The sequence below is a fragment of the Equus asinus genome, chromosome 6 (assembly GCF_041296235.1).
Source record: "Equus asinus isolate D_3611 breed Donkey chromosome 6, EquAss-T2T_v2, whole genome shotgun sequence".
Taxonomy (NCBI): Eukaryota; Metazoa; Chordata; class Mammalia; order Perissodactyla; family Equidae; genus Equus; species Equus asinus.
Genome location: NC_091795.1, coordinates 50,643,336 through 50,667,978, shown reverse-complemented (window position 1 = coordinate 50,667,978; position 24,643 = coordinate 50,643,336). Strand labels below are relative to the sequence as shown.

Here is a 24,643-nt window from a genome sequence, read left to right as displayed (position 1 = left end):
TATTTTTAACTAAATAAAAATAACTACATCCCATTTACAAGAGACACACTTAAGATAACATGTCAAAGAAATGTAAAACGTAAAGGAATGGAAAAAATTTCACTAGGAAAATGCTAATGAAAAGGTGGATATAGCACTTTTATATTCATTATTCTACTTGGATACTATTCAGTATAGCACTGAAGTATTGTAAATATATAACTGTTTTATGGACTAAGCAGTCTGAAGAAAAACAGGTAATAGTGACGACTTCCTAAACCCATTGTATCATCCCCACCCCACCCCACCCCATTGCCTATAGGATCCTCCTCAACTCAGTAGGTGCCCAGTTCTAGCTTCTTTTTTTTTTTTTTTTGGTGAAAAAGATTGGTCCTGAGCCAACATCTATTGCCAATCTTCCTCTATTTGGTATGTGGGACACCACCACAGGAAGGCTTGGTGAGCAGTGTGTAGGTCCACAGCCAAGATCTGAACCTGCGCATCCTGGATCACCAAGGTGGAGCACGCGAACTTAACCACTATGCCACTGGGCCAGCCCCAGTTCTAGTTTCTGCAGTGTTTTTATATCCACTCTCAGTGGACTCTAAACATATCCCTTCATGCCTCTTCTTCAAAATCTAGCACTGAATAAAACCAACTACACTTACAACTGGAGCTCAATGAACTTTAAAGTCAACACTGTTTATCTTCCCCCAAGCCCAGTGGTATCTCTGCCCCAACTTGGCCCCTTGCAAACCAGTCCATATCAGCTCCAGTTGGATTCCATCACAGGGCCAAACTCAGGCTGAAGTCCACTTAATGAGAGGCTTCCCAGGATCCTGAGTCTCCAATCCATTCTGTAGAGACCTCCAGGTCTCCACCTCAGGCCTTACCACGTGGACTCTGAAGTTTTCTTCCTCTGTGCATCATTTAAGGGCTAGCCCAATTGTGGTAGTCCTCCTCCTTCCCTTCTGTCTCAATCCCAAACAATTACATTTACACCCCCTGGCTTATTCTGCCTAAACGCATTACAGTAGTCCCCCCTTATCCATGGGGAATATGTTCCAAGACCCCCATTGGATGCCTGAAACCAGGGATAGTACCAAACTCTATGTATACTGTTTTTTCCTATCAGTACATACCTATGATAAAGTTTAATTTATATGTTAGGCACAGTAAGAGATTAATAACAATGACTAATACTAAAATAGAACAATTATAATAATATACTGTAATAAAAGTAACTGTAGATCTTAGCAACCTCAGTATGTGATCTTTTTCTTTATTAATTTGAGATCTTTCACCTTTTCATTTAAAGGAGGCACCTTACGGCTTCTCTTTGGCATATCCAAATTGCCAGTATCATCACCCTTGTACTTTGGGGCCATTATTAAGTAAAATAAGGGTAACTTGAACACAAGCACTAGATACAGCAACAGTTGATCCAATAACAGATAGGCTACGAAGTGACTAACAGGTGGGAGCACATATAGTGTGGATACACTAGACAAAGGGATGATTCATGTCCTGGGCGGGAGTGAGCCGGAGGGCAAGAAATGTCATCACGCTACTCAGAACAGCATGCAATTTACATCTTATGAATTGTTTATTTCTGGAATTTTCCATTTAACATTTTCAGACCACAGTTGACCATGGGTAACTGAAACGATGGAAAGCAAAACCATGGATGAGGGGGGACTACTCTATGCTGAATGTTATACCCTTACTCTGTTCTAGGCAGTTGGTCACTAACCCTAGTTAAAAAAAAAAATTGTGGCGGGCCCTGTGGCACAGTGGTTAAGTTCGCACATTCCACTTCTCAGCAGCCTGGGGTTCGTCAGTTCGGATCCCGGGTGTGGACATGGCACCGCTTCGCAAATGCCATGCTGTGGTAGGCATCCCACGTATAAAGTAGAGGAAGATGGGCATGGATGTTAGCTCAGGGCCAGTCTTCCTCAGCAAAAAGGGGAGGATTGGCAGTAGTTAGCTCAGGGCTAATCTTCCTCAAAAAAAGAAAAAAATTACCACAAGCCACAGTAAACATGTACATTTTACATTGTGTCGAGGTACATACAAAGTTTTCCCTAGACCATACTTAGTCCCTTACTATGTGGCAATGAGATGTGATATTTTCTTTTTTATTCTATTAAAAAAACTCAGCCACTAAATTGATTTCACTAACCATTAATGGATCAAGACACTTGGTTTGAAAACCTTTGATCTAGAGAGCCCCCCAGGATGCTTTTGGCATCTTGTTTATCCGAACCAGGTCAGGTAACACGAAGGCATATCTAAAAATCACTGCCTTATTTCCTGGGTTTCCTGAGGAGGAATCCTTTTCCATGGAAGGACAACAGTCCCTAGGATATAGAAGGGGTACTTTCAGTTGTTAGAAATGGTGGAGATTTATTTAAAGCCTTCCAGAAAATATCTACAATCTGAAATTGTTAAGGAAGTAAATGATCGAAAGTCAGGCACCCTGAGTCCTTGTCTCACCCTGCCACTGAGTGTTAGGAGGTGAATCACCCAGCCTCTCTGAACCAATGGGTCTTGATCTAGAGAACGATATGTACATCTGATGACATACAACCCTATAAATCTAATGATTCACTCACTCATTCATTTGCTCATTCATTCGACAAATGCTTCCTTAAGTATGTGCCAGGCAGGTCTCTCAATATTCACCTGACAATTCAAGCTGGGATGGCCAATGTTATAAATTTATCACATATCACATGTGATCATATGCCAGAGTTCTTGCTCATCAAATTTATGCTTCATCAGGCACCCCAGGGGAATGAGCTGCTTCATATAAGCATATTACCCAGAAAAATGATGCTCATTTCTATAAACCATGTAATAAAAATCTCTCTAAAACGTACTAGAGATTATACTGGAGCTAATTTCATTAATGGTTTAATTAGTTAACTCTAATAATAAGGAACTTAATTCTAAGATTTAGGAATACCTCTATGAGTTTAATTTAAAATGTCAAAAATGTAATTTTTGCTCTAATTCTCTCCATTCTTCCCCTACCATCTTTTTTTTTTTTTGGAGGAAGATTAGCCCTGAGCTAACATCTGCCACAAATCCTCCTCTTTTTGCTGAGGAAGACTGGCCTCGAGCTAACATCCATGCCCATCTTCCTCTACTTTATATGCAAGACGCCTACCACAGCAAGGCTTGCCGAGCAGTGCCATGTCCGCACCCAGCATCCAAACCGGCGAACCCTGGGCCGGCGAAGCAGAACGTGCGAACTTAACCTCTGCGCCACAGGGCCAGCCTCTCCCCTACCATCTTTTAATTCACTTAGTTTAACTGTCACACCACCAGGTGAGTTGGCACAATCAGTGGTGAGAGTATTATTAAAAGCGATTCCTATGCCAACATAGATTGTAATCACTTAACTGTACACAAAAGTGATTATGAGCTACACAAAATATCACACAAAACCCAAATTAGATGTATCCCCAAATCCCCAATTCAGCATAATCCCCAAGTTGTCCACAGCCACTCCAATGCTCTGTAATGTGAGGGGAAGTGTGACGGAGGAGGAATCAGACTGAAGAGACAGCAGTCCTAACTGATTGCTAATTTTGCAAAGACATATGGCCATGTGAACACACCATTAGGGACCCTACTCCCAAGGCTTTGGAAGGGACTTGTACACATGAAGGGGCCTGAAACACAAGCTTTACTAGTTCATGGTAAATCTGCTTCTACAAATGTTAATTACTGAGTGAAGGAGTGAATATGGTGAGCCAATTATGAGCATGACTCTGGGGTTGAATAGATCTGTGTTTGATTTCTAACTTCACATTTACTAGTTTGTGATCGTGAGCAAATTATTTAATTTCTCTGTGCTGCTGGCTTTTGATCTGTGAAAAGGGGATAATAATATCTAACACACAGGGCTGTTCTGAGTTATCGAAGGAGATAATAATGTATAAAGCATGTAGTTTGGTGCCTGGCAGATGGTTAATGCTAATAATAGGAATAATACTTATAGTTATGTTACGTGATGATGATAATGACAGTGCTATATTGAATACGATAAGGTAGTCAGAGGATGTTGAGGGGTATAATGCTTTTTGGTCCTATAATAAATGTTCCCAAAACAACTATGATTTTTGAATTCCTTTGGTTGACTTGGTTTTAGTTTCCCAAGTTTTTCAAGATTCTGCAATAAAATCTAGTGGAAAATGACTTAAGGAATTTTCTAATTTGAGCAGAGAAGTAGCATAAACAAAAAAGGAGTTAAGCCAGAAATAAAATGGCAAAACTTCAGGAAATATTTTCATATTCCCAGGATCCAGAGATATAACTAATTTTCATGCTACTGTCAATTGATTCCCCGAGCCGTGACTTCCTTCAGCTCCCTCTCTGCTCTGTAGTATTCTATCCATCTTGGATCAACTACAGCTGTTCTTCACACAATTTTAGCTCTGGTTTCCATGAATTTTCCTATTCTATGCCCCTCTATAAAATCTTTGTTTGTTTTTGCATAACTAAAGATTATAGCAGGAGGAAAAAGTTTAGGATGGAAAGAACATTCTCTCACCCACTTCTTGGCTCTGTTTAGGATCACTCTCTCACTCCTCTATCAGGGATTTACCAGTGTTTGGAAATGGTTTTACAGGCCAACACATCTAGAGCATTAGGAACCTCCAAAATGCTTGCTCATTGATCCAGAGACCCCCCCAACTCCCCTCAACCAGAAGTTCTTTGGAAGGGAGAGTTGCAGATATTCCTTATTGATGTATATATACATACATATATATAGTATGTGTATATATATATATATTTCAGCATCCAATGGATAAGTAAGTATAGTGTTTTGAGAAGCCAAGAAGAGGTATTTACTATAAATGTTCTGTCTCTAGAAGCAGAGATGAAAATCTGTGCCTTTGGGAAAAGCTACCAAAACGGAACCTGCAAAATGCAAACAACAAGCAGGTATCCATCCATTGTTCTTGGAGACAACTGTGAAGACAACTGCGGGCAATTGTAAAGCATCTGAAAGCTTAATATGTTAAGCCTTTCATTCAGGGATACAAATTGGGAGTATCATTAGCAGGACTATGTGCTTTTCGAGCAAGAGAGCAGTTTTTTGTTTTCTGTTTTTCTAATTGCAAATGTAGACTAGAGTGTCCTTGAAAGTGATGGTTCTTGGAAGGTGCATGTGTATTTTTGTTAAAGCATTTACTCATGGGAGATTGGAAGATGCGTGTGTATTTTTGTTAAAGCATTTACTCATGGGAGATTGTAAGACTAGACCACAGGCAGGATAATGTGCAGGTCTGAACTCTTCCTCCCATGCTAGAAAAGCTGTGAAAAGGACTTAGAGTGTGTGAAGTAATAGAAAATGTATATATTGGTCTCTGCCCCTGGTTCCTGGCACAGAGATCCTAAAACCCTTGTAATTTCCTAAGTGATAGGAGTGTCTTTTGTTCCAATGAGGAAATGCTTGGTGGGCTCCTGATGGGGGCCAGTCATCAGAAAGACCAAGTCATGATTAGAACTTTGGAACTTTCTGCCCCATCCATTATCCTCCAGGAAAGGGAGAGAGGCTGGAAATTGACTTAATGATCAATCATACCTACGTATGAACCCTCCATAAAAATCCCAAAAGTACAGGGTTTGGAGAGCTTTTGGGTTGCTGAAGAATGGAGGTACTGGGAGGGTGATGCAAGGACATGGAAGCTCTGCATCCCTTCCCATATATGTTGCCTTACACATCTCTTTCATCTGTATCTGTGTCATTTATCATATCCTTGTATAATAAACTGATCATTGTAATTGTTTTCCTGAGCTCTGTGAGCCATTTTAGCAAATTATCAAACCAAAGGAGGGGGTCATGGGAACCCTGATTTGTAGCTGGTTGGTCAGAAGTATAGGTGACAGCCTGGGTGGTGGTCGGGGGGGGCAGTCTTCTGGGACTGAACTCTTAACCCGTGGCATCTGATGCTATCTCCAGGTAGATAGTGTCAGAACTGAGTTAAATTGTAGGACACCCAGCTGGTGTCAGAGAATTGCTTGATTTGTGGAAAACCACAGGTAGAGTCAGAAGTGAAGTTTAGTGTGGTGGAGTATGAGAGTAAAGGAGAAACAGGGAATGTTTTTCCCGTACAGCATGGTTTGGCCAAGTGCTGTATGGACTACATTGCAGGGGTGGGGGTGTCCCACACATGGCATTCTTCAAGACATAGTAATCAGCTTTGGAAACACTCTGTCGTCCATGGTGAAGAATGGAGGTACTTTATCCTGGCCATATGGTGCCAGACCACATCTGGGAATATCCACAATATATAAAGAACTCTCGAAACTCAATAATAAGAAAACAGACAACACAAAATTTTTTAAAATGGGCAAAAGATTTGAAAAACTTCATAAAGAAGATATAGAGATGGCAAACAAGCACATGAAAAGATACTCTACATCATGAGCCATTAAGGACATGTAAATTAAAATCACAGTGAGATTCTGCTGTATGATTCCATTTATAGAAAATTACAGAAATGCAAACTAACCTATACTGACAGAAAGCAGATCAGTGGTTGCCTGGAGCTGGGGGTGAGGGCAGAAGGGAGGAAGTACAAAGAGACATGAGGAAACTTTGAGGGTGATGGGTCTGTTCATTATCTCGATTTGGTGATAGTTTCTCAGGTTATACATACATCAAAACTTACCAAATTACACACTTTGAATATGTGCCTTTTATTGTATATCAATAATACCTGCCTTAAAGCAGCTAAAAATAGCATATTTCCAACTTAACTTCCTCTTTTAAAAATTTTTTTGACATTCGACTTAAATAGCATTCACCTTCCTCTTGACCAGATCCTATGAAAAGGTCCACAGCCACTCCAATACCACCCTAGACAGGGAGAGTGTGAAGGAGTGGAAGTAGTAATAGGAAGAGACAGAGGTCTTAACTGATTGTGATCAAAATATTTACAAATTTTACAAAAACATACACTCATTTGAATACACTGTTAGGGCTTCTCCCAGGGCCTCAGAGGAGGCCTGTGCAGGTGAAGGACTGATGGAGAGGACAAGCAGCTCCTAAGCCCTCCGTGGAATTGGGGGAGGCAGGGAGGAGCATGTAGATCCAGCAGAGGAGTGGACTTCCAGCTCCTTGGGCTCAGGGCTGTGGTTTGGGTATTAAGCTGTTGGCCTTGTTCTGAGGTCACATTCTAGGAAGGCCTAAGGACATATCAATTACACAAGGAATGGGGCAAGTTTTGAAAGGTCAGTGGCACCATCCTCTGGAGTTTATGCATGATCACCAGCACAGACCTGCATAATTGCTCAGGAGATATATTAGTGTGCTAAGGCACCGAAGTGTAAGACAAGACTCACGGATTCTATTACTTTGCTGCTGCTGCTGCTATTGCTACTATTTGCTGATTTGTGACTTGACGCAGGTCATATAATCTTTGGGTATTGGTTTCAACCCTAGTAAAATAGAATAACAAGAATTACGTATTTGTGGGGTATACTGAGATCTTCCCATGGAAATAATTTTTATCCTTGTCTGAAATCTGGCTGACCTCTTCCAGTATCTAAAGTTCCATTTGCAGTTAGAAGAAAGAGAAATAGGGAAGTGCAAGAGAATTAGATAGCATAGGCAGGTGACCCCAGGTTGGGGCAGCACTCCAGCAGTGGGCTGGCACTGCTCATGTCCTCCTCTCACTCCAAGGAGACCTCTCTGAGTCTTCGAAGCAGCCTGTGCTTTTGAAGGGTCCTGAAACTTAAGCCTCATTTCCTTCAAGTTAAATCTACCTCTGTCTGAAAGCTTTCTATTACATCCACCCCCCCCCCCCAATTTTTTGAAGTTACCATGCAGTGGGTACTTTGTGCCAGCCATATATATGCTTGTCAATATTTTTCAGTTCTCCTTGTCAATATATTAAAATCACTCAGGAAGCATTTTTTTTTTTTTAAAGATTTTATTTTTCCTTTTTCTCCCCAAAGCCCCCCGGTACATAGTTGTGTGTTTTCAGTTGTAGATCCTTCTAGTTGTAGCATGCGGGATGCCGCCTCAGCATGGCTTGATGAGCAGTACCACGTCCGTGCCCAGAATTCGAACCAGTGAAACCCTGGGGTGCTGAAGCAGAGCACGCAAACTTAACCACTTGGCCACCAGGCCCGCCCCAGGAAGATTTTAAAATACACCAAACTGGGACTAGTTGAAACCACATCTCTAGGAGTGGGGCTTGAGTATCTATAGTTTTTAAAAGCCCCTTGGATGATTTTAATATGCAACCAGGGTTCAAACTCTTGGCACACTATGCTAGTTTACATCTGTTAACTTCTTAAATCCTTCACAAACCTGAGAGGTAGGTCGTTTTATCCTTATATATGAATAAACTGAGGATTAGAGAGGTGAAATATTTTACTCAAGATCAAATCACAGAGTCCTAATTCAAACCCAGCTCAGTGTGACTTCACAGAACACTTTGCTATACCCGTTCCCGTCTTACGTCTCTGTGAGGAACAACCTTTTAACAACCTTCAAACTTTTGCAATTGGCAAAATGCAGTGATAAGTAAAATATCATGTAATTATTTTTGTAGCAAATGTGACTTGCTTAACTCTTACCCTATAAGAAATACAGATCTTCTTCGACTTCCTTGATGGGGTTACATCCTGACAAACCCATTGTAAACTGGAAATATTGTAAGTTAAATATGCTCTTAATACAACTACCCTACCAAACAGCACAGCTCAGCCTAGCCTACCTTAACCGTGCTCGGAACACTCACATTACCCTACAGTTGGGAAAAATCATCTAACACAAAGCCTATTTTAAAATAAAATGTTGAATAGCTCATGTAATTTATTGAATACTGTACTGAAAGTGAAAAACAGATGGTTGTGTGGGGACAGAATGGTTGTAAGCATTTCAGTTGTTTACCCTTGAGATCACGTGGCTGACTGGGCGCTGCAGCTCAGTGTCACTGCCCAGCATCACGAGAGAGTACCGTACTATATGTTACTAGTCCGGGGAAAGATCCAAATCCAAAATTCAAAGTGCTGTTTCTACTGAATGCATATCGCTTTCGCATCATCATGAAGTGGGAGAAAAATCCTAAGTGAAATTAATTTTAAGTCAGGGATGGTCCGTAACAGAGTAAAGCCATATTCCAGAGTTTGGTTTGAGTTGGAAGAGTCCTTTGTATCCAACAAAATTTCTGATTATCTTTATTGAAGATAATCTTGTTGATGATGAGAATCCCAAGTGTCATCTGGGATTGGAATGGGTCCTATGAGGGGTGGCCTTGGAGGTCCTGGATACAAGGTAATTAGTAGTAACCGAGAATACACTGTACCTCACACCTACCCAGTCTTCCCCACACATTAGATCCTAAATCCTACATCTTCCTTTCCTTGCATTCATTGTTCACTTTGAACAATGAAATCCAAATAATTATTTCAGTGAAGAACCATGGGTGGTAAAATTTTCTGAATCTCTGGAAATGCAAAAGTAAGTGTTGTTTGTACTGTCACTTGAAAGCTAGTTTTTCTCTATATTGTTTTTCCTCACATCTGTGAAGATGCACATTGTTCCATTGTCTTCCAGCAGTGCTGCCAAGGAGAAATCTGATACCACACTGATTGTTGTTCTTTTGAGCTTAACCTGTTTATCCCTTTGGAAGCTTTTAGGATTTTATCTTTATCCCTAGTGTTTTAAAATTTCGCCATGACATGTCTAGATGTTGGCTCTGTTTTATTCATCTTGGTTAACATTTTCGATTTGAAGGCTTGTATCTTTCTTAAACTCTGAGAAATCTACTTTTATCAGTACTTTATTTTCTCCTCTATATTCTTTCCTTTCTCTCTTTCCAGTGCCTCCATTACATGGATATTGAAACTTCTACATCTGTTAACGTTTATCTTTTGAAATGCATTAAAGGAGAATTCCTTGGCCTCTATCTTCCATTTACTAACTTTTCTTCAGCTACCTCTCTTTTACTAACAGAATATCTATTGATCTTTTTATTTCAAAAATAAAAAAATTTAATTTCCAAGATCTCAAGTTGACTCTTTAATATGGTTGTAGTATTCTTTCACATCACATTGAAAATATTAATTTTGCTTATTCACCCAATGAGTCCTTCTTTTTGCTATATTAACTCTCTTCTCTTGAGTGTTTAATTCTGCTTGTCAAATTCAGTGCTTTTCCTATATGGGACTGGTATTCCACAAAATTTTGATGATTCTTTTATCTTTTTATCTTTGTATCCATTAACCCTTAGTTTCCTGCTCAATAAATTCAGTATATGTTACTATAGCTTGCCTTTTGTAATTAAAGGGAAAGGGATATGCTACTGGGAGGACAGTGTTAATGACTTCTTTTCCGGGGTGGGGTTTCCTGTCCCTCCTGATGGTCAGGATCTAGCTGAGGCAGCAATGGCCTTCTCTGGCTTCAGTGTCCATATTTCTTTCTTTAGCCTATGAACGAGCATTGCCGCTGCTTGCTGTTTAGTGGAGGAGTGGGAGACAGGTTGGTGATCAACCAGCCTAGTTACTTCTTACATAGCCCCTCAATTAATCACTTTGATGAATGTCCAGGGCTTGGCTTGTCCCTGTCACTTGTTTAATCCATTGATTCTGGAGCTGGTATGACACCAAACTCCTATCTTTATAGCCTTCTCCTGCAGGTTTTTGGGCTATGATTCCTTCAGTTTTGTTCCTGTATATATCTGATCCTATCTGATATTTCTCAGGAACTTCTCAACATTTCTGATAAAGCTCTTTCTTGTTCTTCCAAGCTGTTATAAATTGGGGTGTGTGTGTGTGTGTGTGTATAGCATGTAGAAAAGTAAAACCAAGGAAATAGAAGGTATCCAATAAATACTGAGTATTTTGAATGCATGGAAGAATGAATGCATGAATTTTAGGTGAGAGGTGGTGTAGATGCATGTTCTCAGTCCACCATCTGTTCTTGTGAATTACTTTTAGATTTGGGAAATGTGGAGAGGAGGCAAGTTATTTCCTGTTTCTGTTTGAAAGGAAAAAAAGTAGGATTTCCTATTGAGAAAAGAATAATACTTTAGTTAGCTGAGATAAATATTCTAGTTCAATTGGAGTTTATATTTTATTTATTATACATTATTTCATAAATAATCTTTGAGTACTTACGTATAGGACATGGGCTTGGCACTGTGGACAGATACAATTATGTTTTTCTTTGTCCTTTTCTTCTCCTTTATCCTACCTTGCCTCCAACATACATAGTGGCCAGAATAAGGCCATTGCAGTCAGAAACATCTGGATTAAAATCCTTTCTCTGTCACTTATTAATTATTAGGCAAGTTAGTCTGAGCCTTGGTTTCCATATTTAAACAATATAAAAATACAAACCTCATAAGCTTGTGAGCATCAAACGAAGTGATATATACAAAATGCCTCACAGCATGGATAGTACATACTTAGTGTAAGGGCTCAACAAACATTAGTAACCTTTCCACCCCTCTACCTTTCTATCCAAGAATTCGACTGTCTCACGTTTCCAATTGCAAAATTTTAAACTGACATTCTGATATATCGTTCAATCTCTTATGAGTTTAACATGAGTTTACAAAATATCTGCTTTTCATGCATAAAAAAACACAACACAATTGAAAGTAGCTTTATCATATATCTCAGTGACTAAACTTGAGTCAATTTATTTATAAATCTATTCATTTTGCAAACATTTATTGAGCACTCATTTTGAGCTAGACTACTATGCTAATCTCAAGTAAAGACATCAAGTAAATTGACTCCTCACGGCAGGGCCAAGAACAGAGTGAGGCAAGCCAGGCACAAGAGATTCTTGCCTCCAGTGCAAAATTTAAGAGATGCCAAAAAACTCAGCAACCAAGATAAATAATATTTAATGCAATATTTTTTAAAAATCAAAGTTAATGCAAAAAATCCACAATGAACAAAACATCCAGATTTTAAATAAAGACAGAATTGATTTTACTGATTTTTTTCTTTTGCCTCAGGCTATAGTATGGCTTATTGATCCTATTGCTTTGTCTGTACATCATCCCTACTTCCTTTGAAGAACATATCCTCCTTCCCTCCAAATATGTGCTTCTGGTGGGGTTACCAATAAATCCAGGCCCTAAGGTCACGCAGATGGACAAGTGACCCAAGCCCAACTAAACAAGAGTATCTCATTCTCTTGGCCATATTGATTGATCCAAAGCAGGATAGGCACCCAGTATGATCCAATAAATATCTTTCTCTAGGAATGCATGGGGTCAACACACAGAGATAAGCAGAGCCAAGAGTTGTGGAGTGTGAGGGATGCAAATAGAGAGAAATCTGGAGGATGGTTTCATTTGAGCAAAGGTATAGGAAGCCAGTCTACCTCTTAACCTTCCAGGGACACGGGTCAAACAATTCCCTTTTGTGCTTGAGCTTGTTTGAGTTGGGACTCATATCACTTATGACCAGAGGAGTCCTGACTAACATAATGCTGAAAGAAAGAATATGTCAGCCTTGAGTCAGCACTGTAAGCTTAGAAAAGAGAGTCTGAAAAGCAGCATACCTTCAGTGTTGCCCAGGGAAATGGTTTCCACGGATGTAACTCTACAGTGGAAATGGAATCACCAGGTCCTTAAGACCATCCAGCTAATTCCCCTTGATCTAATTCTAAGCACACCAAAGAGCCTCTAATTATGAATTGCCTCCTAGGTAGAAATGCCTTGTAAGAGAGTAATAAATGTACAAGAGTATCCAGTCTACTCAATAGTTGTATTGTTTGTTGTTAAGCAATAAGTTGGCGCTTAATGGGTCAATGCCCTAAAATTGGATTACTTTGGTGGATGCTAACATCGAATTTTCTGAGTCTAGAAAGGTTTAGAGGCAACATAATCTAGTAGCTGAAATATAGATTCTTGAGCCAGACTGCTTGGATATGGATCCCGGCATTACTACTTACCAGCTATGTGACTTTGGGTAAGTTAATTAACCTATCTGTACCTTATTTTCTCATCTATAAAATAGAAATGTAATAGCAACTACTTCATAGGGTTGTTAAATGAGAATTATATGAGTTAATATTTATAAAGAAACTAAAACATAGTAAGTACTATAAAGGGACTTGAAAAATAAAACAAATATAATACTAAACTGAGAAAGAGACCATCAATGTGGTATCTGCTTTAAGTTACAGCCACTCCAGGGAGACTGAAGAGCTCTCCAGTACACAAAGCACTTTAGAACTTATTTCAATTATCTGCTTACATTTCTAACTGACTGGCTGGTTTCAAAGCTTCTAGAGGGCAGGGGCTACGCCGTATTCATTTTTATATTTCTAATGCCTGGGACTTGCTAAGTACAAAGAGACAGAAAGAGCCTGGTTCATGCAATACAAAGATTTGGATTTGCATCCTCACTCCACTACCTACTATTTGTCCTGGAGCAATTTACTTAATTTTACAGACCCTCAGTTCCTGCAGCAGTAAAATGAAGATAATACCTCTTTCAGTTATTGTGAGGATTAAAGGAGACAATAATTTAGGAAAGCATCTGGAATGTAGAATGTGTTCAGTCAACATGGGTTTCCTTTCAACACTATAGTTTATAGATATATAAATATTTTTCAATATTATTTAAGTAAAAGAGACTCCATCAATCTAAGTACTCTATAACACTGTAGTTTTACAGAGTTTATAAAATCTGCTAATAGTATATGTGACATAAGTTCTTTAAGAAAATACAAAGAAAATAAACTTATGGGCTTACTAAAATTATTTCCTTTGTTAGCTCTTTGGCTAGGACTTTTAACTTTAAATGGATAGAATCAGGTGAGATGAAAAAAATTGCTAGTTGATATATGAGTCATTATAAATGCCCCATATGGACATATGGCAATAAATTCAAATTTATTCATTTAAAAACTAGTTCGATGGGCATTTATTATGAGCTAGACACTTTGCTAGAGATTATTCATTTTCAATGTTGACTCTGAACTAAACATAATTTACATCTTCTTTAGCTTAGTTCTTAACAAATGACATGCTAAAATTTCTTCAGATGCTGATTATTCATTCATTCAATATCTATTGAGACCGATTATATCCCAGGCATGTGCTAGATGCTGGGGATACAATAGCAAACAGATAGATGAGGCCCCAGGAATCAGGGAGCTTACATTTCAGTTGGGGAAGGGAGCAGACAAGCAAAGAAGTAAAATAATTACAAACTGGGTACTAAAAAGATGAATACTAAAAAGAAAAACAAGGACAGAAAGTGGACAATAATGGGGGAGGGGGCAAGGAAGCTCTGCATTAGGGTGATTAGGGGAGGTCTCCGCAGGCAGGGATCTTTGTCCAGTTCACTGCTCTGTCCTGAGCATCTAGAACATGCCTGGAACACACTAAGCACTCAATAAATGAATAAGGAGATAATACATAAGCTGAATCCAAAGGATGCTAACTGTTCAAAGAGAAGAGCATTCCAGGTGGAGGAAACAGCATGCACAACGGCTCTGAAGTGGGAAAGAACTTGGAGTGTTTGAGGACCTGAAAGGGACCGGTGTGCCTGGAGCAAAGTGATGAAGGAGGGGAGAAGAGAGTGGATAAGAGGAGTTTGGAAAAATAGGCAGGGACCAGTCAGATCACACCGGAGCTCAGAAGCAGTGGTATGGAGTTTGTTGTTTATATAATTTTTAAAAAACTGAACAGAATAACCCTAGAAATATGAGTGTAACTAGAGTGAAGTACATCCACCAGGCAGGACTTTATATTTCTATGACTTTGACGACTGAAGTTGACAATAGAAGGATCAGGTAGGTGTCTGATTGAACTCCAGGAATGTTAACATAGTGCTTAGCAGGTTTTAAAATAGAAATAAAACTCAAGGCTTTATTCTGGGAAATTCTTGAAGCCTCTTTGTTAAATTGGCACCAGCACTAGAAACGTGAAAAATATTCTGCATAGATTTAAACAACTTTCACAAATCAAAAAGGAAGTAAGATATGGTCCTTAGTGTTTGGATTGTGGAAATATTAAGTAATTAATTATCTCTCTTCAGTTATTTTTAGGGGCTGCCACTCACTTAAATAAGCTTCAGTGAATACCCTTGAATCGCATTCCCTCCCTCAGTTGATGGGTCAGCCATTGGTGTCGAACTAACTGCATGGGTTGAGTCTACATTATTTTCTTTACCCCTATTGACCTTATCTGTATTTCTTCCACTATCAAAGGCAACAAACAAAAGAAATAAATAAGGCTCTTACAAGACAAGTAAAACTATTTTCTTAGAATGATTTGGGGCCATCAAAGTGGAATAAAAACCGGCTGAATTATTCAAATACAGCAGAGTGACAACCAGTCTCAGCCCACCCTTCATCTTTTTCCATCCTCCAACCCACAACCTAAAATCCTAACTACGATAAAATAGGAACACAATTTGGAATTATTGTGACTGTTACAGAGGTGAATATTACTATTAAAAATTTCCTACGTGTAAAAATAGTTTAACAGGAGACAAGAGGAAATATTAGATGTGAACTAGTTAGTTCAAAAGGAATTAATGGTTATTGCTTTAAAAAATTCAAATCAGATGTACCTTTTGTTACTGCTCTGTAATAAACACTTATAATACATAATTTACTCCTCACAACAACCCTTAAGGTCAGTTTTAACATTTCCATTTTATAGAGAAAGCTGAGAGAGGTTAAGTTACTACCCAAAGTCACACAAATGATGTTACTATGATAATAACAGCAAAGTCAGATTCAAACCCACGTCTGACAGTGTTTCATCACTTTGTGTATAGATATAACATCTTCAGTAATTATTTTACATTGGCATTATTTGAAATTAGACAGCTTGGCAAGGATTCTAAATAGGTTGTTTAACAGCAACCATCTTGTTTTGAAAACAACCCCTTTATATTTGTGTAGCATTTGTCACAAAGTGTTTTCATTAGATCCTTACCATGTCCTTTGAGGTAGGCGGGCAGATATTACAGAAGAGGAAGTTGCGCCACAGCACCTTGTCTCCATGTTTTGGCCCCTCCCTGTCGTGCTGTGAGTTATGTGCTTCCACGACTGGGCCCCACACTTGGCTCAAAGCCTTTTGAGGGCTGGGGTCCCAGCTATGTCCTCTTTGTGACCTGCGAGGCTAGCCCAGAGTCAGCAACATTGTGGTTACTCCAGAAACATTTTAAACAGATTACTGAGGTGTAAATGACATACAACAAACTGCACCTATTTAAAGCGTACAATTTGTTAAGTTTTGACATATGTATACGTCTGTGAAACCAACCCCACAATCAAGATATTAAAGATATCAAACATATCCATCACTCCTGAAAGTTTCCATGAACATTTCTGAATGGACAAAAAGCAAATCTTCAGACTCCCAGGCTGGTGCTGCTTCTCTCTACTTGAAGAAAGTCTATGCTTTTGTATGTTATTTGCACCTGTTGTATACTTATGGAAAAAAACATAATTGAAGATAAAACATTATTTGTAGAAGCCCCAAACACACGCTGCATGAACTGTGTATGGAGACTGCCATTTGGGAATGAGACCATCCTGCCTGCTTCATGATGAGTCACCAATTCACAGTCTTTCCCGAAACCTTGCCCTGGTCCTGCTCTTGGATTCCGGGAGATAGCCAGGTTTATTTTGTCTTTATAATAAACTTCCCTTTTTGCTTTCTCCTTAAACAACTTTAAGCAGTATTCCTGCCATCAGTTGTCTCAATTTCTTTCTGTTTATCTGCTGAGGGTGCTGGTGAAGCTCCTGGGCTCCTGAGCCAGACTTCTGGGTTCAGATCCCAATTTGACCACTTGTAAGCTGTAGTGCTTTGGGCAGGTTACCCCTCTGCACCTCTGTGTACTACGTGGTAGTTTGGTAGTACATTTTTGGTAAATGTTACGTATAACTATTTCCTCTGCAAACAGGCTCTGTCTACAATTCAGTCCACATGGCAGAAATGTCCAGAACTCCTGCATCACAGGAGCTCCCCTCCCCTCCATCTCTAGTTTTTATATCTGTACCTTTTAAGAGATTTGTCCATTAAAAGCAGAATTCCAGCCAATAATACAATGGGCTAATTTGGAAAACAATTACTAAAACTGGTTTCACTTCTGTATTTCTTTCTGGAACCAAGGAGCATTTTTTTTCCCCAAGGCCCCAGTAAATAGTTGTATATCCTAGTTTTAAGTCATTCTGGTTCTTCTATGTGGGATATTGCCATAGCACGGCCTCATGAATGGTGTATAGGTCCGCACCCAGTGTACGAACCAGGGAACCCCGGGCTGCTGAAATGCAGCGTGTGAACCCAACCACTCGGCCATGGGGCCAACCCCCTGGAACCAAGGAGTATTTTCACATTAATCTACATTAAAGGGTTTTTTAAGGCAAACACACACATATACACACACAAACACACACACACATAAAGGTGTAGAACAAATCTCATTACTTAAAGCAGACAATCAAAATTTGATATCCAGGGGGCTGGCCCCGTGGCCAAGTGGTTAAGTTCACACACTCCACTGCAGGCAACCTAGTGTTTCGTCAGTTTGAATTCTGGGTACGGACATGGCACCGCTCATCAAGCCACGCTGAGGAGGTGTCCCACATGCCACAACTAGAAGGACCCACAACTAAGAATATACGACTATGTACCAGGGGGCTTCGGGGAGAAAAAGGAAAAAAATAAAATCTTTAAAAAAAAAAATTGATATCCAGGGGCTGGCCCCATGGCTGAGTGGTTAAGTTCGCGTGCTCCACTTTGGCGGCCCAGGGTTTCACCAGTTCAGATCCCAGGCGCGGCCCTAGTGCCACTCATCAAGCCATGCTGAGCCAGCATCCTGCATAGCAGAACTAGAGGGACTTGCAACTAGAATATACAACTATGTACTGGGGGACTTTGGGGAGAAGAAAAAAAAAGGAAGATTGGCAACAGATGTTAGCTCAGGGCCAATCTTTAAAAAAAAACAACAAAATAACTTAAAATCTAATGTTCCTTAAATAGTGAGTTATTCACTTTCAATGATATTGTTTCATAGAACACAAAATTAAGATGTTTGCTAGTATATCACTCTTTTGGCATATAATAGATAATAAAGACATTAACAAAGCAGTCATATCAAGTATTTTAAACTGTCTTTGACAGGGTGGACACCACAAGTTCTTCACTGACTCCCCATTGTTCTTAGGATAAAGCTACTGCCTCTTCTTTTTTACCTCCTCTCTCCTAATCAAAGTTCTTGCAAAGAATTGTCTCTACTTAATTTCCACTGGCCCTCTTTCTCTCTTCAACCCACTCCAATCAGGTCTTCCTCCCACTGTGTTACCAAAACTCCACTTATCAAAATCACCAATGACCTCCATGCAGTCAAATCTAAAGGACAAGTCTCAGTTCTTATCTCATTCTGCCTATCAGTAGCAACTGACTTATGTGGTTGGTCTCTTCTTCCTGAAACACTTCTTCACTTGATCTCCAAGACACCCTTCTCCTTGGTTCTCCGACCTCAATGGCCATTTCTTCTCTGCATTCTTTGTTGAGTTCTCCTTTATCTTCCCAACCTCTAAAATTTGGAGTGTCCAGGTCTCACTCCATAGACCTCTTCTCTTTCTCTCTCTTTTTTGTGAGGAACGTTGGCCGTGAGCTAACATCTGTGCCAATCTTCCTCTATTTTATGTGAGATGTCACCACATAGTGGCTTGACGAGCTAGGTCTGTGCCCAGGATCTGAACCTGCAAACCCCAGGCTGCCGAAGTGGAGTGCGTGAACTTAACCACTACGCCACCAGGCCAGCCCCCATAAGCCTCTTGTCTTATCTATCTACATAACACTCACTCATTGGAATTATCATCCAATCCATGACTTTAAATAGCATATATATGCTATTGCCTCCCAAATTCACATATCTAGCCCAACTCCTACTCAAACTCCAGACATGTATACATAACCAATAGGCTGTTGGACATTTCCATTTGGATGTGTACCAGCATCTCAATAAGCCCAAAACTAAACTGCTGATCTTCTGCCCCATATTGCTTTTCCTTCATCTTCTCCATTTCATAAAAGTAGTAACACCATTCTTCTACTTGCTCAGGCCCAAATCTTAGAATCATTCTTGACTCCTCTCCTTCTCTCACATCACAGATCCAATCCATTAGACCATCCTATTAGTTGTACCTACAAAACTTATTCATAATCACACTACTTGTCATTACTTCCTCCTCTGCCACCTCAGTCCAAACCACCATCATCGCATGTCCCCCTGACTCAGTCAATTTTTTAACCAGTGAAGTGACACTTTTAAAACATAAGTTCAATCCTGTTACTTTTCTGCCTAAAACTCTCCTGTGGCTTCCCATTTTACTCAGAATGAAATAAACAGTCCTTAATGTGACTTATAAGCCCCTATATGATCTGTCTCTACCACCACCATCTGTACCAGCTCTCTGATCTCATTTCCTATTGCTCTCTCCCTTGCTCTCCCTACTCCATCCACAATGGTGTCCTTGCGATTCCTTACACACATCAAGCACACCCTATCTCAGGGCCTTTGTACTTCTACAATGCTCCAGATGTTCATGTATAATACCCTAACTTCCTTTATCAGCTAGGCCTTTCCCCACTATCCCATACAAAATAAATCCCCTCATCTCTCTTGATGTCCTAGCCTGATTTACTATTCATAGCATTAAAAAAAACTTTTTGTTTTGAAATAATTATAGATTCATATGCAGTTGTAACAAATAATACAGAGAGATCCTGTGTACCCTTTACTCAGTTTCCCTCAGTGGTCACCTTCTCCAACCCCCATCCCCTCCTCAACCCCTGGCAACCACTAATCTGTTCTCCATTTCTATAGTTTTGTTATTTCAAGAATGTTATATACAAGAAATCATACAGTATTAACCTTTTTGGATTGGCTTTTTTCACTCTGCACAATTCCCTGGAGATTCATCTAAGTTATTGTGTCATAGCATTTTTACCAGCTGACATATATATTTATTTGCTTATTAAGCTAAGTTCCCTGAGAGCAGAGAATCTATTTTGTACATTGTACTTATAATGTAGACATACAATAAATATTTGTTAAATAAATGAATAAATTTCTCCAAATTCTTGAATATGACCTATAAGACCCTAAATGAAACTTGCTTACCTTTCCAACCTGATCTTTCATGACCATGACCCTCCACTCTGCCACCCCACTCCCATCCAGATACACCAGATAGTGAATAGCGCCATTCTGATACACTAAGCTTCTTGACATTTATGGCAAGATTGCCTACTTGCTCTGATTTTTTTCACATTTGCTGTTTAGAACAGTGTTTCTCAAACTTTAATGTGCATCAGAATCACCTGGCTGGTCAGGCGTATTAAAACATAGATTGGTAGTCTCCACTCCCAGAGTTTTTGATTCAGTAGGTCTGTGATACAGCCTGAGACGAGGCATTTCTGACATGTTCCCAGGTGATGTTGATCCTGCTGGTCCATGAACCACACTTTGAAAATCACTGTCTTAGAACATTTTTTTATTTTCCTCCCACCTTCACCTGCCTGAGTTCTTAACCTTCAGTCCTTCCCTCACCCCAGATATAGTGTTCCATGACACACTGGAACACTTACCTTATCACATTGCTTATCATACAGTTTTGTAATGTCCTATCTATTTGTGTTTGTCTCCAACCAGACAGTATCCTCAGCACCTAGCACAGTCTGACGCACAGTAAGCACTCAATGTATATGATGACTGAATAAATTCCTTAATTTTGATACTTCAAAAGACTCAACTGAAACGATATCTGTACAGTCATAGGACATTTAGAAGGAAGTGCTTCTATGTGCTAGAAATAAAGATGAAAACATCAAGGCAAGGATCTCCTTAGATAGATTTAAGAAAATGTGGACGCTTTTTATGTTAAGATTTTCTAGAAGCAGTAGGGTTTATTGCAATTCTTTTAAACCAAAATACCACACACTGAAATGATGACTGAGGACAAAGGTCAAGAATGCAAGTTAAGGTACTTTACCCATTACTTTTTCAATAATTACTTCAAAGCCTGTATTTTGTTCTTCTAAAAGTGTACTCTCTTGCCTTCAGACTAAACACCCCAAACCACAAGGCTATCTAACACAGCCAGGACTTCAAAGAACTCCTTAGTTGACCCATAGAGCTGGCCAGATGTTGAATCTGAACATATTTGCTTAAATTATCTAAAATTCCAAAATCCATAAAAGCTCTAGAAACCTGAAGTTTTTTATAAGTTGGCAGTAAACTTATTTGGCAGCAAAATCTGACATAAACAGATATGTGGTTATTATATAGGTTAGATAGCCTTCATTTATCCTAGTTAGTAATACTAATGCATTTTGTTGCACAAATGTTAAAGGTACAAGATGGTACTCCAGATCCTGCTGAGGTGTTAGAGATTATGTGGTATATGCATTACATTCCTGTCTAAAATCCCAACAATTCTGAGTTCTGAAACACATCTGGCTCAAAGGGTTTGGATAAATGATTATGTGTCTATATTAAGAGCAAGATATAAATTTCTCTTAATCTCTATTTTTTGTCTGCTGTATTCAAAACATTTATCCAGAGCCAGCCCTGATGGCCTAGTGGTTAAAGTTCAGCGCACTCCACTTCAGCAGCCCAGAGTTTGCTTCCCTGGCTCAGAACCGCACCACTCCTCTATCAATAACCATGCTGTGGTAGCAGCTCACGTAGAAGAACCAGAAGAACTTACAACTATATAAAACTATTTACTAGAGCTTTATGGGGGAAAAAGAAGGAAAAAGAAGGAAGATTGACAACAGATGTTAGCATAGGGTGGATCTTCCCCTGCAAAAAAAAAAAAAAAAAATCCAAATAATGCCCTCTGTTGTTTTGTATCTGAAAAATTGGTCTTATTGAAAATAGCTTTACTCATTTCATCTGTTTTAATATCAGCTAAATATTTTGGAAATTCAATGTTCCTATTCATATATGAGACTTGTTTAAAAAAGTATAGGAAATTCTATACTTTTTTAGGATCTTTGTGGCTCATTTCCATCAGATGAATCATCGTCATCCTCACATGAATCATCACCAGAACAATTGAAAATATAGAACTAAAAAATATATCTAGTGGAAAACATGTTATTTCAGAACACATTTGAAAGACTAACGTCACATTTACAAGCTGTTCACATCTGGCACTCTCAACAGATGAAAGTAGAATTTTTTGTAGCTTAAGGTGTAAAGGGGACAATAATAAACAGATATTATCATTGTAAAGAACAAAAAACACCTAAAATACATTTAGGAACGAGCTGAACAAGAAATGTACAGTATCTCTGTGAAAAACAATGCTACTGGGAAACTTTAAAACATTGGTAAATAGAGGGCCATTTGTTTTTAGATGGCATATTTGGTTTCAAAAGCAAAAGTCATTCTGGTGAGCGTAAACTGAAAGAGAAGTTTATTCGAAGGAGGAGAGGTACCTTGTTGAGATCCCCAAGGGCAGAAAGGGCAGTAGGGCCTTAGTAGGGACAGGACCTGGAAGGCCCCAGAACCCCAGACAACTACCCACTACCCTCTTCTGGGGCGACAGGACTTCTTAGCTCTGCTTCCCTCTGTGCATCTACCTCTCTCTGCATGCCTGCTTTCTCTGCACTACCTGCATGTGAGCCAAACGTCTCTCCCTGCTTTACTCTTGTGTCCTTATTTACTAGGTCAAGAGACTAGGTAAGACTAATTGGAAATTTCTAGGAGAGAGAATCTGATTGGACCACTGAGAATTAGTTTGCCACCTAACCCTAGTCCAATCAGCTATGGCAGAGGAGGGGAGGGTCAAGTGGGTATCTGTTGGGGGAGTGGTGGAGGCAAACTCAATGGCATGTCCATTATAGATGAGCAGATTCCATATTGTGGAGAGGCCATGTAACATAGAGGTTAAGAGCACAGGCTCTGGGGCCAAACTGCCTGAGTTTCACTCCTGACTTTGCCGCTTATTAGCTGCTTGATCTTGGACAAGTTATTCAATCTCTTTATATTTCAGTTCCCTCATCTGTAAAATGAGGCTATGTGAATTCAATGAACACAAACAAAGCAGGAGTAAAAACGACATAAGTATTTATTACTTTTATAAAGATGTACATTCTTCCTAAATTAACCTATGAAATGAACACAATTCCAATCAAAATAATAACTCTTTTTTAACGTGACAAAATGAATTTAAAGTTACTATAGAAGAAATAATGTCTCTCTAGAGAGGACGGCAGGGGCAGAATTGGGAAAAGCACACAGATGGACGCAAGTTATTGGTCTTAGGTAGGGGGGTTGGTTTCATATTATGTTTTTAACTTACAGTTATTATGAAATTTTCTTTTATATATATCAAACATATTTTTAAAAGACAATTCTTAAAGAAATTCTCTGAAAAGATTATTGAGCAGGGATTTACCCTACCAGAAATTTAAACATAATTTAAAAGTATGTTAAAATAATATTACTGTCCAGTAAAAGATTAAGTCAGTGGAACAGAAAATACCTATAGAAATTTAGTACTGTATAAAGGTACCACTTTTAATCAATAGGGAAGATTGAGTATTCAATAAATGATGTGGGGCAACCAGCAAGTCATTTAGAAAATAAAAAAATTAAGCTAGATTCTTCCCTTCCTCCTCATAAATAAATTTCATATGGATTAAATATTGAAATATTTTTAAAAGATACCTAAAAATGCTAGAAGAAAATACACAGAAGTAAGCATGACATCAAAGCTGGAAACATAAAGGAAAAGACTAATAGATATGCCTACATAAAAATGAAAAACTTCACACCAACAACCCCATCACCTTAAACTTCTATCCATTTGCACTTATTTAGGGGTTCTGTTTCTGATAAATTCTATACAAAGCAAGTTTTTACATGGTATAAATTGTACACATATAATTTTATGGTATACATTTTATATAACGTTATCATGTAACTTTTCTTGTACTCCTTATCTTTCTATGTAGCCTACACATCATGTCAGGATAGTCCATCTTCTTCCACTCTGCTTCCCCATCCCCTTTACAAATAACTTCCTCCAAAAGTTATGACCATTTACTTCTTCTCACGTGAATTTTAGTATCATTTTCTTGAGATCTATAAAGTATCTATTTTTTTGCATTTTAATTGAAACTGATAATATGCAAATAACTTAGAGACGAATTGTATCCTTTGCTATTTTAGTCCATCTGGCATCGTATGTTCTTCCTTTTTGCTAGACTTCCTTTTTCATCCAATAAAAGTTTTATTGGGAAGAAGGAAGGAAGGGAGGGAGGGAGGGAGGGAGGAAGGAATGAAGGAAGGAAGGAAGGAAGGAAAACTTCCTTCACCAAATAAACATCACGGGTCATATTACAAGATAGAAAAAATATTTGTAACCATATTTCAAAGTTTAATATTCCTAATATACAAAAAGCACGTAATTAAAAAATGTGAATATTCTGATTTAAAAATCAGAAATTACGAACTGGCAATTCACAAAAATAGAGCCGATAAATATACGAAAGATGTTCAGTTTTACACTTAGTCAACAAAATGCAAACTAAAGATGATAAAAGATTTTAAGACGGTGATCACGTAGATTGAGGATACTCAAGATTAGCAAGGCGATGAAGACAGCTGTCATTTACAGTCTCTG

The 24,643-nt window shown here is 38.9% G+C and overlaps 1 long non-coding RNA gene across 1 annotated transcript in view; it reads left to right on the top strand.

Annotated features, from left to right (window-relative positions):
• The first annotated feature begins 12,639 nt into the window (after positions 1 to 12,639).
• LOC106841438 (uncharacterized) overlaps positions 12,640 to 24,643 on the top strand; it is a 53,974-nt gene continuing 41,970 nt past the window's right edge. Inside the window, exon 1 of the long non-coding RNA XR_011504009.1 lies at positions 12,640 to 12,939. This is a non-coding gene — a long non-coding RNA (uncharacterized lncRNA). The remainder of the gene's footprint in view (positions 12,940 to 24,643) is intronic.